Source organism: Podarcis melisellensis (genome assembly GCF_964234715.1).
Source record: "Podarcis melisellensis genome assembly, chromosome: 6".
Classification (NCBI taxonomy): Eukaryota; Metazoa; Chordata; class Lepidosauria; order Squamata; family Lacertidae; genus Podarcis; species Podarcis melisellensis.
In genome coordinates, this window is record NC_138538.1 from 21365567 (window position 1) to 21384652 (window position 19086).

The following is a 19086-nucleotide window of genomic DNA, read 5'->3' on the forward strand; positions in this document are numbered from 1 at the left end:
CTTCTGCCCTCCATCTTTCCCAACATCAGGGTCTTTTCCAGGGAGTCTTCTCTTCTCATGAAGTGGCCAAAGTACAGGAGCCTCAGCTTCAGGATCTGTCCTTCCAGTGAGCACTCAGGGCTGATTTCCTTCAGAATGGATAGGTTTGTTCTTCTCGCAGTCCATGGGACTCTCAAGAGTCTCCTCCAGCACCATAATTCAAAAGCATCAATTCTTCAGCGATCAGCCTACTTTATGGTCCAGCTCTCACCTCCATACATCACTACTGGGAAAACCATGACTTTAACAATATGGACCTTTGTTGGCAAGGTGATGTCTCTGCTTTTTAAGATACACGTTATATTATGTCTTCTTTTTCATTTTTCTTTATTTCTTTATTTAATAAACCACCCTATACCCTGGGGTTTCAGGGCACTTCACAGAATAAAATCAAGATATACAACCACAAAATACCTAATAAAAATAAAGCCAATAGCCCCCCACCACCACATTTTTAAAGGGCATAGGATGTAAATTGGATCAACCTGGTTAAAATGGATCGTTTTTTGCCTGGCGCCTAAAGATGTATAATGAAGGCGCCAGGCAAACTTCCCTGGAGAGAGCATTCCACAGATGGGGAGCCACTGCAGAGAAGGCCCATTCTTCTGTTCCACCCTCCGAACCTCTGGAGGAGGGGCACACGAAAGAGGGCCTCAGAAGATCCTTGAGGTATTGCGGTCCTGAGCCGTTTAAGGCTTTATAGGTCAAAACCAGCACTTTGAATTGGGCTCGGAAACTAATTGGAAGCCAGTGCAGTTGGACCAGGATCAGGGCAATGTGCTCAAACTGTCTTGCTCCGGTGAGCAACCTGGCTGCTGAATTCTGCACCAGCGGCAGCCCTACATATAACTCATTGCAGTAATCTAACCTTGAGGTTTCCAGAGCATAGACAACAGTAGTTAGGCTATCCCTTTCCAGATAGGGGCATAGCTGGGCCACCAGCCAAAGCTAATAGAAGGCACTCTGGGCCACTGAGGTCACCTGAGCCACGAGCAACTGCAAAGGATCCAAGAGTACCCCCAAACTACGAACCTGCTCCTTTAGGGGAAGGGACGCGGGTGGTGCTGTGGGTTAAACCACAGAGCCTAGGGCTTGCCGATCAGAAGGTCGGCGGTTCGAATCCCCGCGACGGGGTGAGCTCCCTGTTCCTGCCAACCTAGCAGTTCGAAAGCACACCAGTGCAAGTAGATAAATAGGTACAGCTCCGGCGGGAAGGTAAATGGCATTTCCGTGTGCTGCTCTGGTTCACCAGAAGCGGCTTAGTCCTGCTGGCCACATGACCCGGAAGCTGTATGCTAGCTCCCTTGGCGAATAAAGCGAGATGGGCGCCGCAACCCCAGAGTCAGTCACAAATGGATCTAATGGTCAGGGGTCCCTTTACCAAGAGCAGTCGACCTCCCTCTAGGGAGCGAGAACTACCGTCTACTGAGATGCATGAAATGTTACCATATACAGTATGCACGTGGGGGTGCTCAGGGGATTGCAAAAGCTGAGTTAATAGGGAAATGAAACGTCCATAGGCTAATGAAACGCGGAAAAGCTCTGACAATTAGCTGCTGTTTGCAAAGCCTCTCCTGGGCGAGGCTTAGCGTCTTAGGCACCTCTTGGCAACGTTCCTTTGGGTACTTTTAACCTCTGAAGGTGTGGCACAAAGTCCACCTGTTTTGCTTCCTTAACCTTTGCAATGGAACTGCCGTTCTTCTTCTCCTACCTTATGGCTGCAGGTAGGGACCCTTCCTCGTTTACTCGGTGGAGTCGCTGCTTGTATACTGGAATAATAATAATAATAATAATAATAATAATAATAATAATAATAATAAATTTATTTATATCCCGCCCATCTGGCTGGGTTTCCCTAGCCACTGTGGGTGGCTTCCAACAGAACATTAAAATACAATAGTCTATTAATCATTAAAAGCTTCCCTAAACAGGGCTGACTTCAGATGTCTTGTAAAATTCTGGAAGCCGCGTCAGAGGAATGGGGCAGGGGACGAAGCATGGTGGGTAGGGATAATTGCCCTCATATGAACTGTAACCCACAGATTCCCAGCTTTCTTCCTACTTTTCCACCTCTTCCTCTTCTTTTTAAAAAAGAGTTAAGTTTCTAGCATTTGCAGAACCTAAGATATGAGACGAAATGTACAGGCACTAGGCTCCCCGACCCCTTTTCCCCCAACAAAATATTGGTTTCAATCATTTTGTGGATGAGAAATTAGCCTGCTCTCACCCCCCCCCGCAACGTCTAGTATTTTACTTTGATACCCCATATTTTTACAATGAGCATTTAGAAAAGTTTTTAAAAGAAATCTCAGCAGTAATCAGCAGCCGGGAGGAGGGAGAAATACCCCTAACTGGCTCTATCAAATTTCTTTACAGGGGAAAATTGGGATATTTTACATAAAAACTTTGTAGGCCATCTATTGATAGCTGCAGGAATCTCAGTGGCAAGATTTTTGAAAACCTAAGGTTTAAACATAGTAAAATAGTACCAAAAAAATATGTGGGGAGAGTTTGCTCTTGTTTGTTTTCTGAGTATGTATTTTGTGTTCTTATTTTGTCATTTTATGTTGTAAACTGCCCTGTTCTCTTATGATGAAAGGCAATATACAAATTTAATAAATAGTTTAATTTAAAAAAAACCAAAACCACAGGAAGCCTTGGGAAATCATGTTAACTGAGAAATTGACAAAAAGTTTATGCTTTGCCAGTGTTTAAAAAAGTGACACACATTGTTGGCTTATTGCTGACCTTGTATTACATACACTGATTTTAAAAAGATACTGTTAAAACCTTGCCACTGGTCTTTAAAAATATCTATATTGTCTAATTTAAAATTATATTTGCTCAAAGGGGACATCCTCTCAGTAAAAGAACTATGTAGACTGTGGATATATGTGTGCGTGTGTAGATAGATAAAAAGAGACAGAGAGAGTCTATTGCTCATTGATTAATTTTCTATTATTTTGCAATCTTTGCAACATTTTTGGTGCCAAAGGGAGGACAGGCATTATGTTTGGTGTGTGTGTGTCAGAACCGAGTTACCTGTGATTCAGTGGGTCAGTTTGTTAAGGGGGCAGCTGCCCCCCTGGCTACACCCGTGTGTGTGTGTGTGTGTGTGTGTGCATATATCTTCACATACACCCCTTCTGTTTTGTTTCCAGCTGCTTTGGAGGTGAAGACTAGTCCTTCTCCTGTAGTAGGCCTGGTACACAACCCAGTTGTGCTGCATTGTAACTTTACAGTTCAGGAGAGCGTCAGAAAAGAAGACGTGGCTCTGAAATGGGCGGTGAAGACTGTATCTGGAGAAGAGAGGACAGTGTTTTTGTTTGATGGGAACCACACAGCAGGTTACCGGCACGGGCCCTTGGTGAATGTTGAGTTACTACCCCATGGCATTGCATCACTTACCTTGTCCGATGTGACATTAAGGGATGAAGGGATTTACACGTGTACTGTGTTGGTAACTCCGCAGTATGGAAATGGAAAGATCCAGCTTAAAGTCAGAGGTACCAATTGCTTTTTGAAGTTATCCAACCAACACAAAATGAAGAATCTTTGAGATCAATAAAGTGGTCCAGTAGAGCGGGCTGTTACATGCGGCACCTGCCACAAAATATTGCAGTGCTGTTGTGCAACGTTCCACTTAGCTAGCCATACATTCTTCTCAGACAGTCCACGTCATCCCCTCTCCTGGTTTACTGTCCCCTGCAACATTATTCTGTGCCACTGAGCAGGCTAAGTCTTCATGGGTCTGTCTCGGGGGGGGGGGGTTCTGCCTTCCTTCCCTTCTTAAGTTTCTAATCCCCAACCCACATATCTATTGTGCTTCTGAAAACCTTCACCCATGTGCGCAAAGGATGCTATTTTGATTGTGAAAGGATTGACACTCACCCCACCCCCAACATTGTGAATAGAAGGAACAAGTGCTTCTAAAGCTGTGGCAAACCTCACCCAGCCCCACAAGTAAATCAGGGAATGGGAGGTGGGGGAAAGCAACAGCCACAAAAAGTAAGGAGGGGAGGAGTGACTGCCATCGTTGTTGCCATGAACACAAAGAGAAGGAGGAGGAGAGCTGGGGTGGGGGGGGGGGGGGAAGAAAGCAACAGTAGAGGCCATACAGTGCAAGTTGCCCTGGGCCCTGCTGCACCTCCTTAGTGCCTCCTTAGTTTTCTGGAAGAGGGATTGACTGTTAAACCACTCTGTGAATTGTGGCACTGTAAGGGGAATAGGGGTCTCCTAGCAAATCTCAGCACCTTGAACAAACTATACTTCCAAAGACGCTTTGGGAGAGGAAGCCACGACTGTTTAAAGAGGTAAAGGTAAAAGGGACCCCTGAGCATTAGGTCCAGTCATGACCGACTCTGGGGTTGCGGCGCTCATCTCGCTTTATTGACCGAGGGAGCCAGCGTACAGCTTCCAGGTCATGTGGCCAGCATGACTAAGCTGCTTCTGGTGAACCAGAGCAGTGCACGGAAATGCCGTTTACCTTCCCACCGGAGCGGTACCTATTTATCTACTTGCACTTTAACGTTCTTTCAAACTGCTAGGCTGGCAGGAGCAGGGACCGAGCAACGGGAGCTCACCCCATCGCGGGGATTCGAACCGCCGACCTTCTGATTGGCAAGTCCTAGGCTCTGTGGTTTAACCCACAGCGCCACCCGCATCCCTGTTTAAAGTGGTAGGAGACTGCTTTAAATGTAACACATTTTATTAGAGCAAAAGCTTCCATGGAGTAGATTTCATTTCAGCAGATATGCGGAAGGCATTCCTCAGTTGTGGATATGAGCGATATTCCTCTCTGATAATAATCTGCTTTCCCACTCCAGCTCAGCCTGCTGTGCTGCTGTCACCCCAAAGTCTCCTAGCTGCTGCAGAAGGAGAGAAGACATTTACTTGCAACGTTCATGACTTCTACCCCCAAGCAATTAACATCTCTTGGCTGGTCAGGAAACAAGGCAGCCTACGCGAAACACCACTGTCCTCAGATATATGCACAGGGGCCCCGTCTTCCCGAGACCGTGACGGTTTGTTTGCTGTGTTGAGTCGTGTCACCCAAATGGTGTCTGAGGCTGATAATGGTTCCTTATATATCTGCGAAGTCCAACACGAGTCCCTGGGAAAGCCGCTACGTAGAAATACAACTTTGTTGGTCACAAGTAAGTGTCCGCAAATCTGTTTATTATCATTTGTTACATTTATATTCCATCTTTCCTCCAAGGAGCTTGAGGTGGCATACATAGTTCTCCTTATCCTCACAACAACCCTGTGAGGTAAGTTAGGCTGAGAGAGAGAGGGGGGCTGGCCCACTACTACACTTCATAGCTGAGTTGGGGGTTGAGGTCTGGTTTCCAAGGAGCCTCACAGGCAACTAGCCACACACTTTCCTGGTGGCTCTGAAGTTTCTGCCTTGCTTGCCATCTCCTCTACTTCTATGGTCCTGCAATAATTGGAGGGGTGGGGGTCTGGAGGCAACCTGTACCACCCAGGAAGCTGGTGTGGGGACCTTCCGTCCTGGGACAGAGATGTCCAGATTCTCAGGCTCATTGGCAGTGTGGATCTGCTGGAAGATCCAGCTTCCTTTGCTCCTTGTCCAAGGAGACCTCAAGCTCTAGGTCTGAATCCAGACAATGGCTTATTATTCATGTAAAGGTAAAGGGACCCCTAACTATTAGGTCCAGTCACGACAGACTCTGGGGTTGCGGCACTCATCTCGCTTTATTGGCCGAGGGAGCTTCATGTGGCCAACATGACTAAGCCACTTCTGGCGAACCAGAGCAGCACACAGAAATGCTGTTTACCTTCCCGCTGGAGCGGTACCTATTTATCTACTTGCACTTTGACGTGCTTTTGAACTGCTAGGTTGGCAGGAGCAGGGACCGAGCCACGGGAGCTCACCCCGTTATGGGGATTTGAACCGCCGACCTTCTGATCAGCAAGTCCTAGGCTCTGTGGTTTAATCCACAGCGCCACCTGCGCCCCCTTTTATTCATGTACCAAAAGCAAATCCTGGAGGACCACAGTCCATTACACTTCTTTAGATCCACTCTTCTGTTGTCAGCGATAACAACAGGACAAGCCAAGTAAAAAATAAACCATCTTCAAGGAGGGGAGTCCCAGCAAGCAGTCTTGGAGGCCCAAGCCAAAGAAGTGACAAAGCATATGTCAAAAACAGAACAACTGCTATTGGTTTTAATAAATTCATTTGTATTCTAGTACCAAAATCCTATCATCGGGACACAGGATTTATTGTCGGGGTGGCGACCTCTTGCATCATACTGACAGCCTTATGCAGCATATTTTTAACCATCTTTTATCAAACGCGGCTTTCAAAAGGTAAATTTTAAAGAATCCTAAAACATTTCAGGGTGGAAGTCATTCATTTTAGCCCAGTTCGCGATCTGCATGAAATGACCCATGAAAGATTGTACATGTATTTGTCACTATTCCTTGCCTCTTCCAAAAATGGAAACTTTCTGTTCCCAACACATGTTTTTACTTATTTATCTGCTGTATTTATTTACTGGCCAATAAAAATATTCTAGTTACTACTAAGTTACTACTGATATGTCTAGGGGGCATGGCTTGGCTTTTCATGGGCGACTCTGGTCTCTCCATTTTGTGCTAAGATCACAAGAAGAGCTCTGCTGGATTGGACCAAGGCCCAGCTAGTCCAGCATCCTCTTTGCACAGTGGCCAAGCAAATACCTATAGGAACTCTGAAAGCAATAGCTCTCTTCCCACCTGGGATTCCCATCAGCTGTTATTCAAAGGCACACTGTCTCTAGATCTGGATAGTTCAGTCGGTAGAGCAGGAGACTCTTAATTCCAGGGTCATGGGTTCGAGCACCATGTTGGGTGAAAGATTCCTGCATTGCAGAGGGTTGGACTAGATGAGACCCCCATGGCCTCTTCCAACTCTACAATTCACTGATTCTACCAGTGGAGGTACAAAAAGGCCATTGTAGGTAGTAGTAATTGATAACCTTGGCCTCCAAGATCCTCTGCAGAGCAATTTCTCAATTAACATTGAAATGTGTTTTATGTTTCCTGCACAGATGGGGAACCTGTGGCTTTCTAGGTATTCATGGGCTCTAGCTAGCATGGCCAATGGCTGGGAATGATGGGAGTTGTAGTCCTGCAACATCTGGAGGGCCAACAGTTTCCTATCTCTGGTTTTTTGGGAAGATGGCCACACTATGTTCAAGGGACCTTTCGCTAAGTGCATTGTACCCTAACTGCCTTTGCTTTTTTTATATATAGCAGAGCCCCAGGTCTCCTCAATCATCCAGCCTGACCTGATACCGATTAATGAAAAGATCAGGCTGATGTGCAATATAAATGGATTTAGACCCAAAAGAATCCAGGTGAAATGGTACCGAAGAAACCCACACAGGATGGCGTCGGCAGCAGACCATTCAAAGGAAGATGCAGCCCTTTGTGAAACTGGAGAAGATGTTACCGGTATGGCCAAGCAGCCGTTGGAAGCCAATGGGAGATTTTACAGCATCTCCTCCTGCCTGAGCTACACACCGACGATAAAGGACGATAGGGCGGAATTTGAATGCAACATCCAGCACAGCACACTCAAAAATCCAATACGGAGGACCACAATTATTCATGTTACTGGTAAGATTAATAGCGGTTATCAAAGGAAGCAGCAGACAGGTTATGTATTCCAATAGTGCAGGGGTGGCAGGCCTCTCCTGCCAGGCTGGCCACATCCTTATCTCCAAAAATTGACATGTGGGTGGGGACGTCTGCCTGTCAATCAACTGACCTCATGCTTTGAATTCCCTATTGATTAGTGACTTGAAATTCAGCAAGGTCATTTCCTCCTGCTGGGTTTCAAGACACATCCTTTCAGACCAGAGAGGGAGCAGGGATGTCTTAATCCAATGCCCATTACCTGATTTGTTTCCCGCCCCCCACCAAACTTCAGTTCTCTGAAGCTGTCATCTGCCCAGACACAACCACAACTTCCATTTCCAAAGCTGGGTGGAGGCTAGTTTGAGGGGGAGTACATCAAACAGAAGTGTTTCTCAGAAAGCCACTGTATACCTACAGATTTTAGGTAACATCATGTGTAAAGGTAAAGGGACCCCTGACCATTAGGTCCAGTTGTGGCTGACTTTGGGGTTGCAGCACTCATCTCGCTTTATTGGCTGAGGGAGCTGGCGTACAGCTTCCGGATCATGTGGCCAGCATGACTAAGCCACTTCTGGTGAACCAGAGCAGTGCACGGAAATGCCGTATACCTTCCCGCCGGAGCGGTACCTATTTATCTACTTGCACTTTGACATGCTTTCAAACTGCTAAGTTGGCAGGAGCAGGGACCGAGCAACAGGAGCTCACCCCATCACGGGGATTTGAACCGCCGACCTTCTGATTGGCAAGTCCTAGGCTCTGTGGTTTAACCCACAGCGCCACTTGGCTTCAAATGCTAGCAGTGGGATTGAGCTGGAGGTGGAGCAAGTGGTAAAATTTTCACAGCCTCCGATTGTGTTACCTGAGGGTGACTTGGAATAATAGAGACAAGGTACATCATTTACCACAAAAACAAGAGAAGCCCACAGTAGCCAAATAGATACCTATAGTACAGGTTCTTTTGTTCTGTCACTTTTCCTGTAGAGCTAGTGTAATGTCTCAAAGCTGTGTATGGAATATCTTTCCCCTCCACACAAACACACACAGACTTTTGATCTCTATTTGGCAGCTCGACCAGCAAGTCATTACATCTTCAGCTCACCCCAGGTTCCCATACAGGGGGATAAGCTTATTCTGATCTGTGTTGTGGAGAAATTTTACCCCAAAGACATCACTCTGGATTGGTTTCGAAATGGACAGCCTGTTGAAGAAGTGACACAGTTTGGGCCTTTCCCTTGTGAAAGTGATTTTTATAGTATATGGAGCCAGACTGAGTTTATCCTGACCAGAGATGATGAAGGAGCAATTTATACCTGTCGGATCAAGCACAGCAGCTTTGGAAATGTCGAAGAACTCTCCTATGAAATAAATTTGCAAGGTACGATGCCTCTGTGGTTGGAGCAGATTTGATTTCTCATTTATTATTGCCTTTGGCCTTGAATGCATATTGTCAGGGAACTGCCATCGGCTCAGGCGCGAGGGGGGCAAAGGCGGATGGATTACAGAGAGCCCCCAAAGATGGTGGGAAGCAGCACTTTCTCAGCGGAGGAAGGAAGCCACGCCTCTAGTGGGGAGGAGATGCAGGGCTCGGAGGAGGTGAGGCGATGCCAGGACACCTTGCCTGAGCAAAGTGGGGAGGAGAGAGGTCCCCCTTTACCCAAGCCTTCCTTGAGCAGTAGGCTTTTGCGCAGAGAGGGGAGGCGTAGGCTGGGGGTCAAGAGACTACTCTGCTGGGGAAGATTTAAGGACTGCCCACTCTCAAATTCTGCTAGTGAATGAGCAAGACATGGAATAAAGGCTCTCTGCATTGTTAAGGTTTTTAGCACCAATAATAAAGCTTTAGAACAGTGAGGCATCTTGCCTGATTGCTCTCGAGCAACCACCTGATAGCCATAACACATATATTCTAGGGACATACGCTTTCAACATTTTTTTCTACAGCAACGAAGACTAGAAAGTTACATTTAATTAAAACCAACCAACCAAACAGCAATTTCAACCAAGATGCATTACATCTTTCTCCCAAATGGCCTTGGCAAAACAGGATGCATCGCTTGCCACTATACCTTAAGGGGAGCAACTCACTTTGTTATTTCATGTCCCTACAGGAACGCCCCCAGAAGTCCTCTGGATCACTCCAGACCCTCCGGTTCCTGCTGCAGGAGAGGAGCTGAGGCTAAGCTGCCGAATCAATAACTTCTCCCCTAGCGTGATCAGGGTGAATTGGTTCCAAGATGGGAAGCCACTGCATGTGGGAATCTGCCACTCAGTCTCCGTAGTTGGCGCCAATGGCTTGCACTCCATGTGGAGCCTTTTGAGAGTGACACCTGCACAGGGGGCGGGGAATACTGTGTTTACGTGCAAGGTGGAACACGACGCGCTGAGCGGATGTGTGGAAAGAGTGTACACTTTGCAGATGCCTGGTGAGTCCTGAGTTGATAAGATCCTTGAACAAACATCAAGGAAGGCGGAATAATGCACAGAGGGAGTCTGGAAGAAAGCGTCGGGGAAGTGATGTGAATAGAAAGTTGCGAGGTAGGAGCTGAAATGAGACCCGGCCTGCATTCCAACATCTTTCCCCCGCAAGATGAAAGGCAGCATGCTTTGGCTGTTGTCCTGAGGTCGTCATCTGTAAAAATACCTCATAGGGTGGCAGAAGGATTAAATTTTGCTTACAGAGGGCTTTGAAGATGTTCGCTTCTAATTATTAATATTATTGCGAAGCTATTACAATGTAGCCTTTGGCTGCTCCCTGCAAGTAGCCAGGTGCAGTTTTTGAGGGATGAGGCAGAGACCCCACCACAAAAGCCCCACTTAGATGCTTACTAGATTGGTTCCTGTGGTGGACTTGTAGTTGCTAGCAGGAGAAGTATTATGCAATTATTTTCACCCACCCTCTATTTCTGCATTGCTAATGCTAACTACTGCAATACAGTGGTACAGTACCTCGGGTTAAGTACTTAATTCATTCTGGAGGTCCGTTCTTAGCCTGAAACTGTTCTTAACCTGAAGCACCACTTTAGCTAATGGGGCCTCCTGCTGCTGCCGAGTCGCTGGAGCACAATTTCTGTTATCATCCCGAAGCAAAGTTCTTAACCTGAAGCACTATTTCTGGGTTAGCGGAGTCTGTAACTGAAGTGTATGTAACCTGAAGCATATGTAACCCGAGGTATCACTGTATCTATCAGCCCCATGCAGGCAATCGATACTTTTTACATCCTTGGCAAAGAAACATTTGAGGAGAAGACTCCCATATGTTTCCCTTTTAAAAGTTTATGGGTGAAGGAAAAAGCCCGCTAGTTTTCCATACGTACTCACAGGTTCAGTCCAAATAGGGAAATGATGCAGTTTTATTTTAGATCTTGTTTGACAGTGCAAACTAAGTTCCAATGAGTAGTGAAATGTTGGTTTAGTGCCAATTTCTATTACCAGGAAAACCAAATGTTAAGTATTTTCCATGCTGCAAGCATATTGTAACCATCATCAAAGTAACTCTGCATGTAGAAAAACAACAAAGTTGGGAAGAAGGTTAAGGTGGAAGCTGCTCCCTGAAATATTAGTTTTCTGTGTGCAGGGAGGGGCAGGGTTTGGGCTGGTTTTTTTGGTCAGGGCAGCTCTATTTGTAGCCTAAAGTTGGAAAATCCAGTAAAAGTTTTATTACATGGTTCTGTTTCTTAACCCTTTCACATACTAACTAGCATTGTTAGATTTGACTGCAAATCTCCCACATTTTGTTCACTGTTGAGATGTGAATATTTGGCAATGTGCTTTGAATATAATTTGGGTCAACAGACACAAGGTTTAGGAGGGAAGCAATGTTTTAAGAGATGGTGGCTCAAGACCCCTTGATGCTAATTTATTGGATATAGAATTGCCAAGTGGCTTGCTCTTGTGCTATTAACAGAAAGCATGATATGGAGAGAAAAAACGAGCAAAGTGATGTTTTTCAAGCATGGAGAAAATCATTCATTACTATTGGGTGGGCTAATCAATCTCCTGATAAACAATCTACACTAGTTGGTTCAGAATCTGGCAGCCTTAATTGTATGCTAGAATAGTAATTCCATTTGTTTTCTTTATTGGATGAAGGTTGAACCGTTTTCATGAAAAAGAAGGAAAACTGCACTGAAGCAAACCAAAGGGAGACTAGCAAAGAAACTATGAGTGGACTGGATTTCAAGGCATGAACAGAAGGATAAAAGCAGAAAAAGGAAATAATATGCCGTCTGCAACCACTAGATGTCACTTTTCACCATCAACTGTTTGGACAGATAATTCCAGATATTTGTGGTTTACATGTGAAATCTCACACTCTGGTGACTCTCCTTCTCCAAGAATTCAGGAGTGACTAAGCTTTCTAGTTTAGATCACCATTGCCTTTAATTTTTTTAGTTATGTGCCACATTTCTCTTTGCAAGAGGAAAAAACCCAATCCTACAAGATAGTTCATGACCAAGATAACTAGCAAACAGTCATTTAGAAATTATCAAAAAATATTCCCCAGAGAACATAGGAGAGTGTCCTGTTAGCTCAGTGGTAGTGCCTGTCCATTAGGGTGTGTTGATTTTTTCCAAAAACGAGGGTTGCTAAAAAGTTGTAACACGGCTTGGGAATTAAAAAGATATTTTGGTTAAATTAATATAATTTAGTTTTGAATGTAGGTAATTTTTTGTGTAAAATTGCATTAAAATTATTAAAAATGATTGCCAAGTACTTCCAGTTATATTATTCATTTTCGTTGTTGGCATTTGTCTGGAAGAGTGTTCCATTGGGGGTCAAACCGTTGAAGTGTTACAGTGCCTACTGTAGCTGTAGAGACCAATATGGGAGAGACAATTTAGTATATTACCTGACATTTTCAGAAGGCAAAATCAAAATTCTTTGTGTTTCTGAAAGCAGCTTATGTACTTCTTCATCAAACATAGATTTACGAAGCTAGATGTTGTCCAATCAGAAAAACAATGGCAGATTTGAATTCCACACGCCCCAAAATGTTTTTTTAAGATGCCTCACTGAAGAAATTTGCAAAAATTAAGTTTCAGCCCCTAAAATGGCATGCCTTGCTGTCCATTCTCACAGCCCCAGGAAGCAATATAGTTCTGAATGCCATTTGCGGGAAAGCAGCTTCTGCTTGTGGGCTTCTTGTAGACATTGGATGTCCACAGTGAGAACAGGAGGCTGGGCCAGATGGGACATGGGCCTGATCCAGCAGAGCTTTTCTTATGTCCTTAATCTTTGCCTGCTGATGATCCCAAGTTCAGTGCCTAGTTATCCTCTCTTAAAAGGACCCAAGACTTGCAACCCTAACCACATTGGCCTGGGAGTAAGCCCCCTTGAATTGATAGGATTTACTTCTAAGCAGACATGGTTAGGGACGGGGGTGGTGCTGTGGGTTAAACCACAGAGCCTAGGACTTGCCGATCAGAAGGTCGGCGGTTCGAATCCCTGCGACAGGGTGAGCTCCCGTTGCTCGGTCCCTGCTCCTGCCAACCTAGCAGTTCAAAAGCACGTCAAAGTGCAAGTAGATAAATAGGGACCACTCCGGCGGAAAGGTAAACGGCGTTTCCGTGTGCTGCTCTGGTTTGCCAGAAGCGGCTTAGTCATGCTGGCCACATGACCCGGAAGCTGTACGCCGGCTCCCTCGGCCCATAAAGCGAGATGAGCGCCGCAACCCCAGAGTCAGCCATGACTGGACCTAATGGTCAGGGGTCCCTTTACCTTTACCTTTAGACATGGTTAGGAACGTGTTGTTCAGTAGTAAGCCATGGCAAAGATCTCCTGACTGAGATAAGACAACTCATCTAATTGTTAAGTTCCTTCAATACTGTTACTTTCCTTTTCCATTTGTGGTTCCATAAAGAATGGGGTTTAGCAGGTGACATTTCTTAAACACTTGCAGCCGTGAGTAATATGTCAAGGTGCAAATGCTAAAATTCTCTCCTTGATGCAGTTATTGAAGATATAAAGCCCTACGTCTAAAAGGATATTTGTCCATTCTGCATTGAAGTTCCCAGCCGTGCTGAGAGATAGGTCGGCTTTTATAATGGGCCTGCTAAAGATTCCAGTGACTTTAGTTGTCAATCAGCTGATTACAAATCAACCTTGTGAGGAATGACAATAAAGCCGTTGCAGGAAGGAATATATTTATGAGCAAGATTGGAATGGCGAAAGCAGTAGGGAGTGAGGCATGCGTGTTGAGGTTGCTGGTTTGAAGTGTGTGTATTTTGGAAGCAGGAACTGCTGTTTCAACTGAGCTGATCTTGTCATAATAATATTAATAAAAACATAGTGGTGAAGGCTTTTTCTTTTGTTTTTAAAACTGGCATTCCAAATGGAAATTTCCATGCAGAAATATGTTTGTTGTGAAAGGGATTATTTACATGCCCTAAAAGAGGAAGAGAAAGAGTTAGATACTAGTTTTATGATGTGAAAATCCCTATCAATATTAGTATCATAATGTAAATACCTCTGATGTGCCTCCATCCCCCCCCCCCGGAAAAATAATTCACATTTCCTTTTTTTTTTAATTGAATTGACTTCTTTTATGTTAATACAAGTGGTTGTAGCCTTCATCTGTCCCAGCTTCAACAAAACATGTCTCTCCCTTATCAGTCTTTAAAGCCACAGCAGGTGCTGTAATCTTCCAACAGTTTGACTCCACCCTCAAAGGTGTACTCCTCCATTGTCTCCCAAGACAGATGGAAGCCAACCAGCTGGAAGAGAAAACAAGGACTGGAGTTGGGCTTGCTTTGCATCTCCCCTCCACCAAATGTCTGAGCCTCCTTCTGTGCCTTTAACAGCAGCTTTATCTGAAAAAAATGAGCAGGCAAAGCTTTTCATGGCCAGGAGACGAGAATGACCAACCAACTTCTGAAGATCTGAACGATTTCGAAAGAATGGCCAAGACTGGCCTGGATAGCAAAATGCTACGTGAGCACAGCTGAAGACTCTTATTTATAAAAGTATTTCTGATTCAAAAAGCTTTTCTTTTTGGATGAACAATAAGAGCACCTTTAAGAGCTGCATGACAGTCAGATTTTTAATACTGTAGGTTCAGTTGTTCTGCGCAGAGAAAGATACATATGTTGATTTTTTCCCTTGTTATGGGCTGAATAAGAGCCAAACATACAACATTCCTGATTTCTGTCCACCCTTGTAGCCACACTTCGAGTCATTTCTCATTTGCCAACATCCTTCTTAGAATCTGGTGAATACAATTCACAGGATATGGTCTTGCATCTGGGCTGACCAAATTAGCCCCTTGTCTCCCAGGTTCCGTCAAAATCTCAGTGATTCACTGGGCACACCTGCTAGATCACAGCCTCACCCTGTGCACATCCAGTATAATAAGCAATTATGCTTAGGAGGATGCTCTCCAATTTTGGGTCCTCCCCCCACCCAGAATTGCTTTTACTTCTGATTGCTTTATACTTGAATCTATTAGCTATTCTGCCTGTCCAGTATCACCAATTCTCTTTCTTGGCAATTATCTATGAAGGAGATAGCTTGTTTTCTGTCTAACACAGCTCCCCTGTCTTCCAGGCATGATGTAGGGTATATTTCATCAGTGTCTGGAAAGATGTTCTATGATGTGTTGAGGACATTGTGAGATTGAAAGGTGAGATCAGGTTATTTTGTTTTTCTCATTTTCCCCCTCACAAACACATAAGCAAAGGCAGAAGGGGAGACTCGGCTGATAATTATCCTCTTCTCTCTCATCTTTCAGCGCTTTGATCTCTTTTTTCAAGTTGATTATGAAGAATGGGATGGAAACGCTGCCTTCTGCCCTTTGCCCAACGTCCCTGCAGTGAGGGATTCTCTTGCTTGTTAGACTCTTAAAAGGAATCGTCTCATCTCCATGTTGACAGTTTTCTCCCTATTCAGTGAGAGGGGAAGCAGTGGTGCCTGGGAGTTGCAGGAACCCACTTTGTGAGACTTGCTGATACCAGGAGGTTGCTGAAAGCCGCAACTTATTTGGCACTCTAATTGCATTTTGGAGTTTGCGACCGGCTTTTTAAGGAGAAGGATCTTTGCTCAGTGGTAGAGCATCTGTCTTGCAAATAGGAGGTCCCCGATTCAGTCCCCAGCATCTACAAATAGGATGGGAAGAATCTCATCTGAAATCTTAGGCAGACGCTGTCACACAGTGTGGGCAATACAGAGCTAGTTGGATAGTCCTACCTGGGCAGTTATCTTTCCACAAGGGTAGACATTGATGCTGAAATCCAGCATCGCCTGAGCTCTGCAAGTGCAGCTTTCTCCCAATTGAAGTGCAGAGTGTTTGAGGACCAGGACATTCACAGGTAAACCAAAATGCTTGTTTACAAAACTATTGTACTACCAACCTTACTGTATGCTTGGGAAATGTGGGCCACTCATAAAGGCCATCTCCAACTCCTCGAAAGATTCCATCAATGGTGTCTCCGAAATTTTTTACACATCACTTGGGAAGACAGGAGAACTAATGCTAGTGTACTGGAAGAAGCAAATATCACCAGTGTCAAAGCAATGATTCTTCAACATCAACTTCATTGGACTGGTCATGTTGTGCAGATGCCTGATTATCATCTTCCAAAGCTACTACTCTATTCCAAACTTAAAAATGGAAAGCGTAATGCTGGTGGTCAACAAAAGAGGTTCAAAGACTCTGTCAAGGCAAATCTAAAGAAATGTAGTATAAACACTGACAACTGGGAAACACTGGCCTGTGAGTGTTCCAATTGGAGAACAGCTTTTACCAAAGGTGTCATGAGTTTTGAAGACACTTGAACTCAGGGCGAAAGGAAGAAATGCGCTAAGAGGAAGGCACGCTTGGCAAACCCTCACCGTGATCAGCTCCCACCTGGAAACCTATGTCCCCACTGTGGAAGGATGTGTGGATCCAGAACTGGTCTCCACAGTCACTTACGGACTCATTGTTAAAACTGTGTTTATGGAAGACAATCTTATTCCGCTACTAGTGATTGCCAAAGAAGAAGAAGATGGATAGTCTGACTGCATTTAAGGCAGCTCCTTATGTTCCTAAAATATCCCTTCAAAACTTTGAACCCTCGTCTAAAACCTACTCTACCTAGCAACCCAAGTTTCATTTCCACGACCTCACAGCTACATTTTCCCCATGTAGTTGGTGCCAGTGGCCCTGAATCCTCTTTAGCACTATACGCTAGGCTATTTACCAGTAGGAGACATCCACAACCTTGCATGGGGCAGGCAATTCACCCTATTCCTTGCCTGCCCATCACACATCCAGCTGCCTCAATTCCTAATGGTCGCCCACGACCAGGATCCTTCCACTTGCCTCTTGATTCCACGCTGACAAAGGAACAGCAACTTCAACTTTAGCTGAGGGCATCATGCTGGTTTAGGGGTTCCTGACTGATCTCCAACAGAGGAGAATGCCCACGGCTTCAGGGGCAATGGCTGGTGGGAGGTTGGTGCTGCAATTGCCTCCCTCTGCCTGATTCTGGACTCAGGCATGATGCCCTCCCTGTCTCTGGTAACATGTGAGAAATGGGAGAGGCAGCTCAGGATAAAGCAGCACCTTATGTCAAGCCAGACCATTGGTCAATATTCTAGACAAAGCATTTTCTAATTCAACTGGTAAGAGCTTCCCAAGATATCAGAAATACCTGTTTCTGAACTCTGCTTCCTGATACTTATTTTTATGTATTTATTTGCTTTTCTTACATTCATACCACACCTTTCTTTCATCATTCACACATGTAGCTTCCAAGTGGTCTCCCATCCAGGGATTGACCAGTCGTGGTCCTGCTTAGCTTTGGCAAAGTGGTGGGCTCATGTGCCTTCAGACCATAACCTAGAATCTTTAGTTGGAGATGCAAGAGATTGAACCTGGAATATTATGCATGCAGAGCACATGCTCCACCAATCAACTGTGCCTTTAATACAAGATTCCAAAGTTTGGGGGTGGGGGAACTTTGGCTATAGTCAAGTTTGTGCATCTCAGGAGGAAAACATAGCTGCTGTCCCTGCCCTCTGAACTAGAGGCTAAGTTTTGTCCATGGGTCCTGCATTCGTTTCCCTCCACACCCTTTGCACGCTCCCAAGCCTCTTGCAAGGCACTTTCCCCAGTGCAAGCATCGTAGTGCCAATGGCTGCTATATTGCCGTGGGGCAGAAAAAGGATTGACGCAGAGCTTCGTCAACTCAAGAAGGTGAAGCATCCACCCCCCTCGAGCTTGCACCTGGAACAGTCCTATATTCCGCTGCCGCTGCTCGGAAGGGCATAAGTTAATCAATAGACGAAACCCAAATACCCATTTACCAAAGAAATTCTAACCCGGATATTATGTTCAACAGTTCATCCAACCTTTTACCGCAGGAAGCCTGTTTGTAGGTCACCTCTATCAGCGGTTTATGTGTAACTTTGCTTTCAGATGACTCCCCCTCGCCCCTTTAAGCCTCTGTTTCTTTCAAAAGCGACCTCCCTTTGTTCTCTGTAATCTCATTGGCCTTCTGGCACAGGAGCCTTAATTCTAAACTTTTCCATTCCTTACTTCATGCTGGGTGTGATGCAAAACCATTCTCAAAAAAAGGAATGTTTTAAATAGCTAGTGTCTTCATAGGGTACTCATGTTGGGAGCAATAATCTTCATATCTGTTTTGTGGCAGTAAAGACCATCTGTGATACGCTTTGCAACCCATGAATTTTTGATGCTCCAGTACCTCTAGGAAGGATGTACAGCATTCCAGGGCAGGGATAAATATCTCAAGAAAAGGAACCAACAGCTAATGTCACACAGTGGCTAAGAGACTGAGCTATGAATCTGAAAGCCTTTGGTTTGACTCTTAACTCTGCCAGAAACTGACTTCGTGATCTTGATCAAATCATCCTCTCTCAGTCTCCCATCTCTCATATGGGGAATAAAGATACTGACTTACCTGCTTATCTACATACAGCTTAGGTCCAAGCTATTTGGAAGACCATATTCCCTCATATGAACCTGCCTCGATTCTGAGATCTTCAGAAGAGGCCCTTCTCTCAGTTCTACCTCCCTCACAGGCACACTTGGTGGGGACATGGGAAAGGGCCTTCTCAGTGGCTACTCCCAGACTTTGGAACTCTCTCCCTTGAGAAGCTAGACAGGCTCCCTCCTTGCTAATCTTTCTGCTGGTAGGTGAAGACCTTCTTGTTCCAACAGATGTTTGGGAAATGACAGTTTTTAAGAAAGGGGCTTATGCTGTGCTGTTTTTGTTACGATTGCTTGTATATTTTAAATAGATCATAGACAGATGACAAATAGATAGAGTTTTAATTCTATTAATGTTTAATTGTTTTTCACTGATTCCACCCCCCAGTGCATTTAGTTGATATTTTATCTGTACTCTACTTTGAGCCTGTCAGGGAAAATGGCAGGGTATAAATAAAGATATAATAATAATA

The 19086-nt window shown here is 44.9% G+C and overlaps 1 gene segment (V, D, J or C); it reads left to right on the plus strand.

The window, feature by feature from the left end:
• The first annotated feature begins 1517 nt into the window (after positions 1–1517).
• Positions 1518–17484, plus strand: LOC309372867 (immunoglobulin heavy constant gamma 1-like). The segment is given in 9 exons: positions 1518–1763; positions 3201–3545; positions 4866–5195; positions 6253–6372; positions 7300–7665; positions 8753–9061; positions 9792–10106; positions 11773–15301; positions 15410–17484.
• Positions 17485–19086: the final 1602 nt, after the last annotated feature.